Raw genomic sequence first — 13,384 nt, forward strand, 5'->3', positions numbered from 1 at the left:
CATTCTTAGAGTAAGACAAATAAGCTTTTAAGGACATATGTTCTAACGATATTCCTACTTCGTTTTCTGCTAGAAAGCTGAAATGAGCTTGCCTCGTAAAGCTACTGTAGGCTTGTGGTTAAATATTTTATGACTGAATTTTAACACATTGTCAAATAATTTCATATGTCAGAATGATCTTTAGCCTACTGAGTTGAATTTTGTCAATGATTTGATAATTTTATGTAACACAGATAGCATTATTACAGTTGCAGGCTTGGTCAGTTATTTATCCAACTACAGGTACGTGAGGGGCTGAACTGGTGTAGGTGAGGTGTAATTCCCATGAGTCAGGCCCTATGGAATGAGAGCCCAGTGAGGATGACTTATACCCACAAGGGATTTGTCTGTAATGTCATAAAATGCAGACTTGCTCTCCTCATCAGGTCATGAGGATGCAGATCAAAGAAGGAAATGGAATTTTCTTCTGGCTTGATGGTGTGGCATGTTTCAGTCAAAGATCAAAGGAGACTAATGTAAGGCGGAGGTTGCAGTGGGCACCCTCTTACAGATGCTGGTAAAATTATACTGACATGTGGCTTCATCAGTCAGAATGAAAATCCAAGTGTAGAGAAAAATGAAAGGTCAGCAGGTAACCCCCCTAACACTAATTGAACCCTCTGGGCCATGACTGACAGAGGCACAACCGGCATAATGCTTTCTGAGTATGCTACTTGTAACTAAATAAATCTTTTGATGGATGCAGCTCATTTTCTACCCACTGTGCAGAGCTGCCCATGATGAAGATCTCAGTTCAAATGTATTTTAAAAGAAGAAAACTTCCTTCTGAGAAAGGTGAACCCATGTAAACTGAGCCTGTGACTTCTAAATATGTGAACATCTTCAAAAGGCCACAACAATCAAACCTTCTTTGACTTAATGAAGAGTTTTGTGGTTTGGGATTGTTTTATTTTGTGCTTAATTTTAAATAGAACAATAGAAAATAATACAAAATAAGCCATTCTTATGCTGGGGTCTAAGACTATTCTCATGCATTAATACAAACAGAAAGCAAACACATCTCATTGTCTACATAAGCATTTAGGCCTGGTTTCCACAGGTGTATAAACTAACATAAATGCAGTCCTGAGGGAATGCTGGGTTTTATGAGAGGACTTAGCTTGCAGTGATACAGCTCTGAGCACAGCTGCACGTGCAATGATTGCTATCGCATCCTAGAAGCAGCTTCAGTGATGACCCCAGGACTTGGTACTGGGCCTACAAATTGTCTCTGGTAGGCAGCAGCCCTTGGCCTGGTCCAACCTGACCACCAGTCACGACTGCTTTAGAGACAAAAGAGCCCAGAGGGGCCACAGCTAGCTGTTCTGTCTGCTCCCATCATTACAAGGCCAGCCAGGCTAATGGGAGGCTCTACAAAACACTGACATTTGCCAGTGCTGCAGATGGGTAAACACACTTCCAGGGATGATCCAAATCCCAGGGCAACAGTTTTTCACTGGAAATATCATGCGGTACTGGCATGCAGGGTGCTGCTACAGACAGGCAATGTGGTATTTGATGACATCGGTTGACTTTGAGACTGTGCAGGAAACAAAATCCAATCACACATCAGTTTTAAGTTCTTAACCTGTATAGTTTAATTTCATAAGGGAATAAACTATACCCTTGTAACCAGATAACCCTATTCCAAGAGTGGGGATTACACTATATAAAACCTCCTAGCAAAATCAGAGCAGCACACATTTTTGTCTACCGTCAAAGACCAACAAGTTCTTTCAATAGGTCATGGCATTTGGAGCTAATTATATTTCTGAATTCTTTTAAGCAAGGAAATTTCAATCAATGGTTATTTCGCATAAGCTGTTCACTGTGACTAATCATTCTAACACTTGCTGTTTGTTATTCATGGTAGGGGAGTGTCAGGTTCTCTACTCCAGGGACTTATTTTTCCCAAAGAGTTCATCTACATTGGCTTCCCTGGAAGTTAAAGCCAATGTAACAGCAGGGGAAATCTGTTCTCAGATTGTATGACTATAATTTCTATAAATAGGAGTGACTGATGTTGAGCTATGAAAATAATTGATTTTCCAGTATGGCAGCTGAACCAAAAAATTGAAGGGAAAAAATAATTTTGTCCATCTCAGCTCAGTTTATTGGGCTTTTTTTTTTTTTTTTGTCTGTGGGCTGAACAAAATATATCATTCAGCTTCAGACAAAGCCGTTCTTTTCCCAACCAGGTTATTTCTGATGAAAAGCTGGTTGTTGGAACAGACAGATCAGATTTAATCATCAGCTACTGAGCGGATAAGGAGATGCAAACAAACCTCCTACACAAGGCCCTAGCAGGTAGGGCACTCCAGTGGAGATCAGACTGCAGAGCTCTCCTCTGCCCACAGCGACTCATCTCTGCAGCAGCAGATTCCTCATCCACCGTGTTCTGAAGAAGCAAGTGTTGGGGCCTCCAGAGAAGACACACAGGGGTGTAGCATCTGCTTTGAACTTGTCTTCAAACCTCATTGACAAAAGAGATAGGAAAGGGATTAACTCAGCTGCCTTGCCTGTTAGGGAGCACTTTTTCCAGGGAAGCAGACAGCTTCTTTCAGGGACTGGCTCTGGAGTTGAACCTAGACTGCCCAGGAACATGCCTTGGCAATTGATTTCAGCAGAAATTATTCCCTAAATTTGACAAGAGCAACTTTAAGAAAGACAAAATGACATTTTTCACAAAGAGATGATCAACTTCATAAAAGGCCGCTTCCTACCTGATTCTTGAACATGAGTCTATTTCTGGCAGCCCTTTGCTAGAACAGATAGTCTTCCATGGGCATTAATGTGGATGACCTCATATACATTTCTGTAGATAAATCAATGAGAAGGGACAGTGACAGCATCAGACCAGTGCTTATAGACAATTTCTCACAGGTTCTGAGTGTTTGTGGGGGGCTTTTTTGGTTGTTTGGCTTTTGGCTTTGTTGTTGTTGTTTTGCTTTGTTTGTTTGTTGTTTGTTTGCTTGCCTTTTTTTTTTTTTTTTTTTCCTTTCTCCTGACAAAATGGAGAACTGTTTTGGTTATCTCTGTTTAGTTAGATTGAGAACTTTGGTTGCCATGACGTATGTAGCTGAGCCAATTTAAGAGCTAATGGTTACTGAAGGGGAGGGGAAGTCTCACTTCATCTCCTTCACCCTCTCATCTTCTTGTCCACACAATGTAGCCATGTCTTGCGTTTACTGAGATATGTGAGCTGGCAGGCGACTTAACATGAGCTGATTTAACCCATTCACCTGCAGAAAAATAGCCACCTTTTCTGCTGGGATGATTTTGAGCTGGGTTAAAGAGTGAAACAGTTCCTGGAGTGGCCCAGACTAGCACCTCTCCCCATTGCCTGGTTGACAGAAGGGCTGGGGCTACTCCATGCTGGGGCTGCTGTGGCAGGACTCCTGTTTGCTTTCCAGACTCAGTCACTGTTTTCATTTTGCTATGTTGCATTAGTGCTTATCTTCTTGGTAACTGATTCCGGCTCTTAAACCATTGCTAAAGTTGGTGGCGTTCTTTACAGGCACTTCTGTGGAGCCAGATAAGCCTCCAAAAGGGCAGTTTTCCATATTGCTCTGCCCATGAGTCATGCTGTGCTTAATGTGCATTCATGCCCATTTTGACAAAACAGAAGATAATTCACTGCTAGATAGGTCTTCAAAATGAATATGGGTAGTCTTGTGATACTCTATATTTTCTGTGATTATAGACATAGCTGTACTTGTTCAGGAAAGGAATTCGTCCTGAAAGAGACAGATGCATAAGAAAATCTCTTTCTATTTTCCTGCCCTACATTTTGTTTAATAATAAGAGATGAATACAGTTTAATAGAGGGAATGGAAGCAGCTGTGTTGCAGTTAGATGGCGTAATTAGTAATTGCCCAGAAGTTTGAACACACAAGTGTAGTGGGTACAGGGATGGCTCAAATGATCAAAAATGACTAGTTGTGTGGTTGATGCTTCAGAAAACTGGTTCCTCCTGCGCAGATAATGTTAAGCTTGTACAGGACACTGAAAATATAATCCCTTGCAAACCACTTTCTTGGATCTGAAAGTAATCAATTATCTGTGACTGATTACTGTCTTAGGGCCAGAAAAGTACCAGACACCTGCTATTTCCATTCAAGCTGCTGAGAATAGTTGGTGCCCTTCTTACCGTTAGATCATTCATGCTCTCAACATATTCAAATTGGTATTGTAGTGTATTGTAAGTTAAAATGAGGACAAGCACTGACTTCCCGGCAACAACTGTCTCTAATGATGTCCTTATTCTAGGTTTGAGATAAGAGCAGTCCAAATACCCTTCTGTTTGACTGCCAGTTTTACACAATCTTCTAATTTAGCATGCGACCAAGGGCAGTGCAGTTTTATTTAGTATTGTGCTTTCAAATTATATCTACAAAAGCTTTACTGATTTAATTAGTACTTTTGAGTGTGCAAAGAAAAGATGAGAAGATTAAAATGGTAACTGGCTAGCTGCAGAGCAAAAAGGTTTTCAGATCAATTCTGAAAAGAGATGGAGAAACTCGAGAGGGCTGTTGCTGATGCAAGAAACCTCAGAGGATAGCAGTCAATAGGGGCCAGACTCCACTCTGGGACTGCTAACAATGCCCTACTCTCACTCTTCACAGAAATGTGTTTGCTTCCTGCTCCCAGTAATCTCATGTGACTTCTGTTACTAAGCAGAGAGAGTGTCAACATGCTAACTGTCAGCTGGAAAAAATAAGTAACTCTTTTTGTAATCCGGTTAGCAAGGAAATACTTTAAGAGTATGCTAATTTGATGTTAAGGTAGAATTATTAAATAAAAGCATCACTATTGGTTTCTGGGTATGTTAAATAATTTCCATAGCTATTAACAGTGCAATAACTGGAGAGTTTCAGACCGGGGAAAATCTGGTCCACAGATGGATTTTCTTCATTGTTCCGCCAAGGCTGGAAAAGTTGGCATGATGGGGTATGGATGCAGACATGAATTCATTTTATTTAAGGTTATGAGGACATGACATGTCTGAATAGGAGTCAAAACATGGGAAGGGCAGGCTGTTAATATACAGATATGGAAAAGGATTGGAGGACTCTGATGTTTGAAGAGGTATGAGTGCTGTTTGCTACAAAATTTCATCCAATCTGCCTTATGATAACAACATACAATAAGAGAGCTTCATGGCCTAACATTGCTTTCAAAATTAAATGGTGCAGCTTTCTTTTCATAGCTCTGACACTGGTGTAAAGGTGGATGAACATCTGTGGGAAGCCTCTACAGAAAGACTAAGTGTGAGAGAAACTTGTAGGGAAGATAAGGTCCTTGCTGTAAATTCAGGCAATGACAGTACAGCATCCTTCACTTGTCCAGAACTCCTCCTAGACCTTCAACAGTTCTCCAAACCCAGAAGAGTACAGCTTCTTATAAGCTATTTGCTACCATTAAAAAAAAAGCTTTTCTGTACCATAATAATTTAATAGGGTATCAGTAAGCACATTCAGATGCATGACATTTCCTTCTGGATACTTCTTTCATTGTACTTTATCTCGAGCTAGTTGTTTGCTTTCTAGGAAAAGTGATTGAAATGCATTATTTTGCCAAAGCTTTAGTAAGACTGGAGAAAACTGTTTCCATCTCTTAGACCATTCAGGAATCTACTTAGATGAGACACTCCTCAGAACAGTTTAACTGGAAAATCTTAACCATGCAAATCTGCTTCTGTTTCACGTATCATGTCCTTGACAAGTTTCCCCATTGCCTTCAACCTCAGAGGGATGAGAACAGATATTTCGTTCTTCCATTTCACAAAATATTCTTGCTGCAGCAGAACGATGGCCAAAAGGCTCCATCAACACATGGCAAATACCATCATTTCCTTGGAGATCTATTCTGATGTTCACTCCCAAGTGGTCAGGCAGGAGCTTTGATCTGTTTCCTTCTCTACAGCTGTCAAGTGCAGAATACGTTTTTTTTCCCTGTTATCACATGGTAGGCATGAGCAGGGATCTGCCTTCCCTCTGATATAAACGATTGTAACTGCACTGAAGTTTGCAACCAAATGGACCTAAGAGGATTATTAGGAGGGTGGGAAATATTTCTTGAACACTCTTTGCCTTATGTACCAGGAATGGTTCTGGCGCTGCCCTCAAGAACAGACTGCCCTTTGTGTAAGTAGCATATTTAAAACCTGGCCCCTGCTATGACCAGAGCAGGCTGCCTAGAGCACCTGAGGCTTCGTGCAGACTGGCACAGCCCAGACAGACATCCACAGGCTGTCCCCAAAGTGCTTCTACAGAGAAGTGATGCATCTAGGAGGTGACACATGCTTGGCTTTCAGCACAGGGTTCCCTGCACCTCCTGCACATAGGATATACACACAGCCTCAGCAACCAGCTGAACAGAAAAGGGAACATTGACTGAAGGATCCACACTTGCAGGTATGATCATTTACAAAACATTCTCTCAGGCTAGTTACTGAATAACCACAATGTGTTTATTGGTATTTTAGGAGTCAGATGTTGGGTTTTCACTAGGCCCCCTACAGCAATGGTAGATACTTTCAGTAGAAAAGCTATGCTGCTCCTACAGATTCTCTGCTGGTGTGACAGTGGTGGAAGATGTCATACCTCTTAAAAAAGTGTTATAAATTAGATGCTGCCTTTTGAACTGGGAAGAGGTGATTTGAAAGTAAGTGTGAAATCAGGATGAATGCTCCCAATTCCATCACTGACATACCTGGCAACCTCAATTCTCTGAGCTCTAAAATGAATATAACATCTGTCCCCAATGGTATATTAGGTACTTTGTTCTTTTAGTTCAGGGGAGAAAAAAGCCTATGTCTCTCTGGCACAGGGCAGTGCTGTGCATGAGTTACCCAGGCTAGCAAAGCTAGTAAAGCTGTTCTGTAATAAGAACAAACGTGCACATGCAGCAACACTGACTTGATTTTTTTTTTTTTTTTAAAGGGATATGATCTCTCGCTGCTTCAGTTTTACTGTATTTCTTTTAGAGTTTTTAAAGTTTCATGAAATTCAGTCATTGGAGAATTGCATATTCTTAAAATCAAGACACTTTAAAAATGGAAACACCAGAAATTACTAGACATGTGAAAATGTTCCATGAGCTCTTACCACCAACTTCCTACTGTCTGGAATTAATTGTCTCTTTTCACACCAGTAGTCAGTTCACGAATTTCTGGTGACAGTGGCATGTCAAACCTGGCATTTGACACTTTTTCTTTCAATTTCCATTAATTCAAAAAAATGCACAATGACTGCTATTGAAGCAATAGTATTGATGGAGCTTGGATGGCCTGAAGACTTAGAAGCAAACACTGTGAAGAAAGTTTAAAGGGTTTTTTTAGACCAATTGATATAACTTGGGCAGGAGGCCACAAAAGATTTTTGCACACAGATCAGAAATAGATGTGGCTGCTCAGTCTGACTTATTTTCCATTCAAGTTCCACAGTGTCCTTTCCAAATGCTGAGAGCTTTCACATTGCAACAGTGCTGCCATGTGTGTGGGTGGGCTGAGGGATCCACCAGAGCACTGTGGGGTGGCCACACTGTCTGCACCTCTTCCACTCCCCAGCACAGAAGCAGTGGGGTATGCACCCCCTGACACTGGGGCAGACAGCTTCATAAAATCCATGTCATGCTGTATAACCTTTAATTTGCTGGAGGCAACATTTCTTACACAGTGATTGGCAAGACTCTTGTTGGACATGTTTTTTATTAGTTCAGTGCTAGCATCTGTTTCTAACTGAACATCTAATGTCTGTGTCTAACTGTGCTAGAGGTCATACTGCATACAATGTACTCATTGGCTGAATATAGATGTACACCACACTGATTTATTTATTGCCTCTCCATGGCTAACTGGGTTCTTGGACAACCAGATTTTTAAGGTTTCAAGGACACCAATGACATCAAAATGCTCTTGCAACATTTTCTGGTGAATCAACATGTAGGAGGTAGGACAATTTAATAAAATAATTGTTGAACACTATTTCCTTTTCCTGTCTTCTTCATCAACATATAACAAGCTTGCCAGCTATCCAGTCTACTCTACCCAGTCTCCTTACTTGCTGATGCACAAAACAGTGGGTCTGCAGAGTGAGAGTAAAACTATGACCCCTACTGTGGCCATCGTTCTGCAACAGTCTTGCTGCTGACAGCACTTCTGAGTGCAACTGGGTTTATCAAGGCACAAAATTTTTCTCTCTCCCTTCAGAGTGGTTGGGTAAATGCATTTGACCAAAAAAAAAAAAAAAAAGGATTTTAAATCCAGCGATGAAAAGCTGAGCCATCTCGTAGGGCGACATTTATTTTACTCCATCAGGAAACATGTGGCAAGCTCTGCTAACAGCTGCTTTGTTGTAATCTCCATAGAGGTGAAGAAATATAGATGCTGAAACTTACACAAGGTATTCTAAACAAGCTGAAATAAAGCAGTATTTATGGAGACAGGACTGCATCTTGCTTCCTCTTTAATTCCTTGGTGGAGGAAAACCACCTAGGATGATGTTATTTACAAGCAACATTTTTTCTCAATGGCTACTGATTACATCTTTATTCTTGTAGAGCTCCTCAAAACATTACAATTTCAATTAAAACACAAACCCAAATCTAGTTGTATTGAATTGGCATTTTCAGGAAAGGGAAAAAAAAACAAACATCACATGTTCTTCTTTGACTCTTATAAGCACCAGCAGATAAAAATATCTTCCATCAAACTAACTCATTTAGAGATTACAGTTGGAAAGGTGTGTAGTGAAATCAAGAGAGAAGTTTTGTCAGAAAGGTGCACTTCTTAGAACAATATTGCTGGCAGAATAGAAACAAATAATCAAGCAAGATCAAACGTGTCAAAACCCAACAAGCTGCAGGCTAAGAAAAAGCTGATAGGAAATATCAGACATTTTCCAATGCAGCTTATTGCAAGATGGCTTAAAATTCTTGCAGTTCGAAGAGAAATCTTTGCAGGGGTGCCTGAGGAGTGTGATCTTGTTATCTTGTTACTCTTTCCTAACAGGCCGTGATGCTCTTGCAACACTCTCATTCCTTCAAACCTTAGGGAGGCTTTACAGCAAAGAGCAAGGTACAGCTTGCAGAGGGGAAAGGAGAGGGTGTCTGAAGCTGGGACACAGTACTGCTAAAGGATCTGACCTGACAGGGTCTGTTAATGTTGCTGTGAATAAGTGAAATCAGAAATGCTCCCCTGAAGAAGGAGCAGTGGGAACTGGTGCGGCAGGGCTTAGCAATGCCTTGCACAGTACAGTATCTATAGCAAAGGATGTCCTGAGCAGTAGTAGTCCAGCTTAATGGTCTGGAGTTTGTGGAAATGTGTATTTATCTCAACAGTCAAAGCGTCTCCACATGATAATTTCCTCACGTCCTCTATCCCAAATTTTGCTATTCTTTTTCTCTTCCTCTGAGTACTTCTTCTTTTTTCTTCCTCTGAGTGAATTAACTGATGAAGAGAAGCCTCTACCTGTACTTGCTGTTGCTCCCGAGCCCGAGATATTCTCCCATTATCACAAAATCAAAGAATCACTTCTACACATGTTTTTCCTTCCAAGCATTGTGTAGGGAGTGTCATTTGCCTTCCTCCATCTTCTCTGCTTTTGAGAAAAATCCTACACTGGGGGTGTGGTCACATCCAAAAGATTTAGCAGTAGTATAGTGTCATTACGGCTGCGATGGCCTAAGGGTACAGGCAGTGAAAGGTATGTCAGGAATAGCAATATGTTTTCTTAAGCCAACCAATGTAAATGGCAGAAACGAGAAGCCTTTAGGTGCAGGAAAGACCCCTTCAGGGTCTTTCCATGAGGGATTATTTACAAGGAGAGTCATTAGTTACAGAGGGGACATCTCTCCCTTGCTATGGCTGTGCCTGTGCTACGTTACCTGATATATTAGTAAACACCACGTAAAGTTTGCACTTCTCACCTTTTGTTCTTGGTTCCCAGGAACATTCACATGCCACCAGAGCATCACAAAAATTCTGTCTAGGTAAAGATCAGACACTTCACCCTACCAAGAAATGCAGCCTTCTCTGTAGGGGGACACAAAAATAGCAGTATAGAAGCTCCAGAGACTTAGTAGTATTCAGCCCCAGCTGAACAGACACAGCAGATTAAGGGAGCATAAACAAAATACTAAAAGCTGACACCTCATCAGAATTAGGGTAGGTAAGCGATATCCGATGTCTGCTGTATCTGAGGCCTGGTTCCCTAGTAAAGGTTCATTTCAGATGACTTCAGATGTCTGTAAAGCAGCTGAGCTAATCGCCCTGGGCTCCCACTGCAACTAGGGAGAGAAGTATATTGCAAGGGTGTGATGAAACTCACCTATAGTAGGTCAGTGAAACAGTAGGTCAGATGAATCCTTCCCTGGAAACATTTGTTCCTCTCTGCTATAAAGAGGAGTCAGAGTGACTAATGCACATACCAGAGCCTGCTTTGTAAACATCTGCAGACAGGGGAATCCTGCCCTCCTGCCCAGCTTGGCCCATAGCCAAAACACACTTAAATTGCTGCCTAAACTTAAAAGTATATTTGAGGTTATTCCTGAATTTGTATTGATGGTAAAGCATTTTTACTGATACTGGGAGAAAGACAGGGTGAAATAGGCATGGTTTTGGTTTCGGGTTTTTTGTTTTGTTTTGTTTTGTTCTTCTTTTTGTGTTTTTTTTCTACTGTTCACAGGCAGAGTAAATACCTGAGGAACAGAGACAAAAAACAAGCACCAGCATTGCCTGGCCCAGGACTGATGGTATGGGTTTGAAAAAGTAAAACTGGGAGCACTTGTTATGGCTGAGGCCTGGTCAAAGGAGGTTTGAAACTATCTTCTTTGTAAATAGGTGCAATTGCATCAAAGGACATCTGACTTATCTAGTTATTCTTCTTCCTCACAGAAGTGACCTGTCAGGGACCATCAGGACCAGTCGGTGTGAGCAGCTGGCACCCATCTGTTCACAGTGCACAACTTCAGCCCACAGGACTTCCTATAGTCCCTCCCATCTCTCCCCAACTAGACAAGGACTCACCACTTTTAATTACACTAGCAGGTTTTGTTTCAGTGACTCTCCAGATTAAAAATCTCTCCAAGTTAACAGTCTGCTTTGTCCTCCATGCCAAAATAGAAGTCTGGTTTTGCCATGCAGTAGCTGTCCTGGCTATCTTGCTGTCAAATCCCTGCAGTGCCAGGGCACTGGAATATGACCGTAGGTTAAGAAAGGCAAAAGGAGCCACAGGCAGGGCTCATGGTTCTGACTGACATGACAAACCTGGTGTTAGGTGGGCACTGGTGTCCCTCAGGAGCTCTGAACAAAAGAGCTAACTTGTGCTTGGTTTTACTACACAAGCGAAACTACCTTAGCTACTGAGGAGAACAAATCTTGGTGCAATGACACTCTGGGCTGCAGATGGATGACCCTGTCTGCATCTGGGAGCAGCTATTTCCCCCAGGGGCTCAACACCATGCTGCTGATACTCATCAGCACCTCAGGACTTCCCAGAGGGAGTGCTCCTCTGGGGAGCCAGGAAGATCTGGTGACAGCAAAGACCTGGCTCCTGGGCTAGGACCTTCTGCTTTTGGGGTCCACAGGAGGGGATGTTGGCAGTGATGAGTGGGCTGGGCAGGCTCTACAGCAAGGAAGGTGGCTCAGCCACCCTGGTGCCACATAGGTGGTAGCAGCAACAGCAGTGGAGCACTTGGTTGTGCTCTATGCTGTACAGCTGTAGTTGTCTCTTTGAACTTGGCTTTTGGAAAGAAAACCTCCTTCATTCTGTTTTTCTGAATCTGCTTCTGACTATGATGCACTGCCACCCTCTCTTAGAGATTTAAAGAAGACAGCAGTGTGCACCCTTGGAACACAAGAGAAACTGATAAAGGATACCTGTCCTTGCTGAATATGCATGTTCTGCGTCAAAATCCTGGGTGATTTGATAGGGGAAAAGTGTGAACAAACAGATGAAATTGTGGCAATTCTGCAGCCAACATGCTTTTCAAGATCAACAGCAAATAAAGCACTGCTCCTCCCATCATGATGTCACTTTGGTAGAGATTATGAGTGCTGTACTCTCAGTTTACCTTGTTTGGAGCAAATCTCCAGATTGGGTTTCAGCCTTATCTGCTGGTAAGCACAGTTTCATTCACGGGCCAGTCCCAACTACCTCAGAGGGGCAGGTGTGTTTTGCCATCTGGCAACAGATTGCTGTTCTTCAGGTTCAGTTTTTCACATGAGCAAATCTATCTTTTAAATATTGCTTTTGTAACAAAGGGAATGGGGGGAGAGCTGGGGGAAAGCACAATAAAACACATCAGATCAACGAAACACTATGAGTTATTTGTATCTGGCTTGTCATATAAAACCATTGCTAATTTTCTGTAATTTCCACACAGGGTTAAAAGAGTGCTGTCCAAAAGCATCCGTGTGAGGACAGATGCCAGGACTAGGAGGAACAGTGTGTGTTAACTTCACATAAATCTCTATACCATTTGAGTCTGAGTCAAATTATCATAAAAGAGCTGAAATACAGCTTCACAAGAAGGGTATAAAGTTATTTTACCCTGCTCTACTCATGAGAAAAGTAGGAATAGGCACCCTCTCATTTATTTGAGGTGTTACAAATCATTTGCTCAATCAAAACACCCATCCACTTTGTTTATATTTGAGGTAAATGGAAAGGGAGAGAGATCGCATCTATACCAGAAACTGGAGCAGGGGAAAAGGTAGAAAATAAAACAGCAGACACTGAAGATTAATTGCCTGATAGTCTGGTGTCTCCAACACTCAGGTTTTTAGAATGAATGCTTGCAAATAGATAGTTTTATGAAAAGGACAAGGCATTTTCTGTTTTCCTTCTGCATTGTCTTCTAGCACTGAGAGCGAAAGAGAAAGGTGCAGAATAATCTGTTCCCTCTCAATACAGAGTATGACATTATTTTCACAAGAGAGAAGTGGAATTAGACTAAATTACATGTTATATGCATAGAAATATTTTTACACATTGAATCAAACTCTGGTGGGCCAATATTCTTTCTTTCAGCAGGAGAGATGCATCTTTCTTTTGGGATCTGTGCCTATTACATGCTCCATTCAGTACTCCAGTAGCTTTACTGATGTAATATGTGAGGTGCTGGAAAGAATAAAGGCTTTGAGAAAAATTATCAGCCCGGGGACAAATGACATTATCACTAATTGCACTTTACTAATTCTGCCTACTCAAAAGGAAAGGAGGTAATCTGGAACAATGTATGTGGCTACTGCAGGACGAAAAAATTCTGCTTGGAGTTGCTGCTCGCAGCGAGTGACTCATATTGTACAAACAGCCAAGGTGTGGGTAGCACCAGCAGACAA

At 41.7% G+C, this 13,384-nt stretch overlaps 1 long non-coding RNA gene across 6 annotated transcripts in view; it reads right to left on the reverse strand.

Annotated features, from left to right (window-relative positions):
• The window catches only part of LOC110354907 (uncharacterized), a 49,210-nt gene that overhangs the window by 26,693 nt on the left and 9,133 nt on the right, over window positions 1-13,384 (reverse strand). The gene's annotated exons all lie outside the window — the stretch shown is intronic.

The sequence above is a fragment of the Columba livia genome, chromosome 1 (genome assembly GCF_036013475.1).
Source record: "Columba livia isolate bColLiv1 breed racing homer chromosome 1, bColLiv1.pat.W.v2, whole genome shotgun sequence".
Classification (NCBI taxonomy): Eukaryota; Metazoa; Chordata; class Aves; order Columbiformes; family Columbidae; genus Columba; species Columba livia.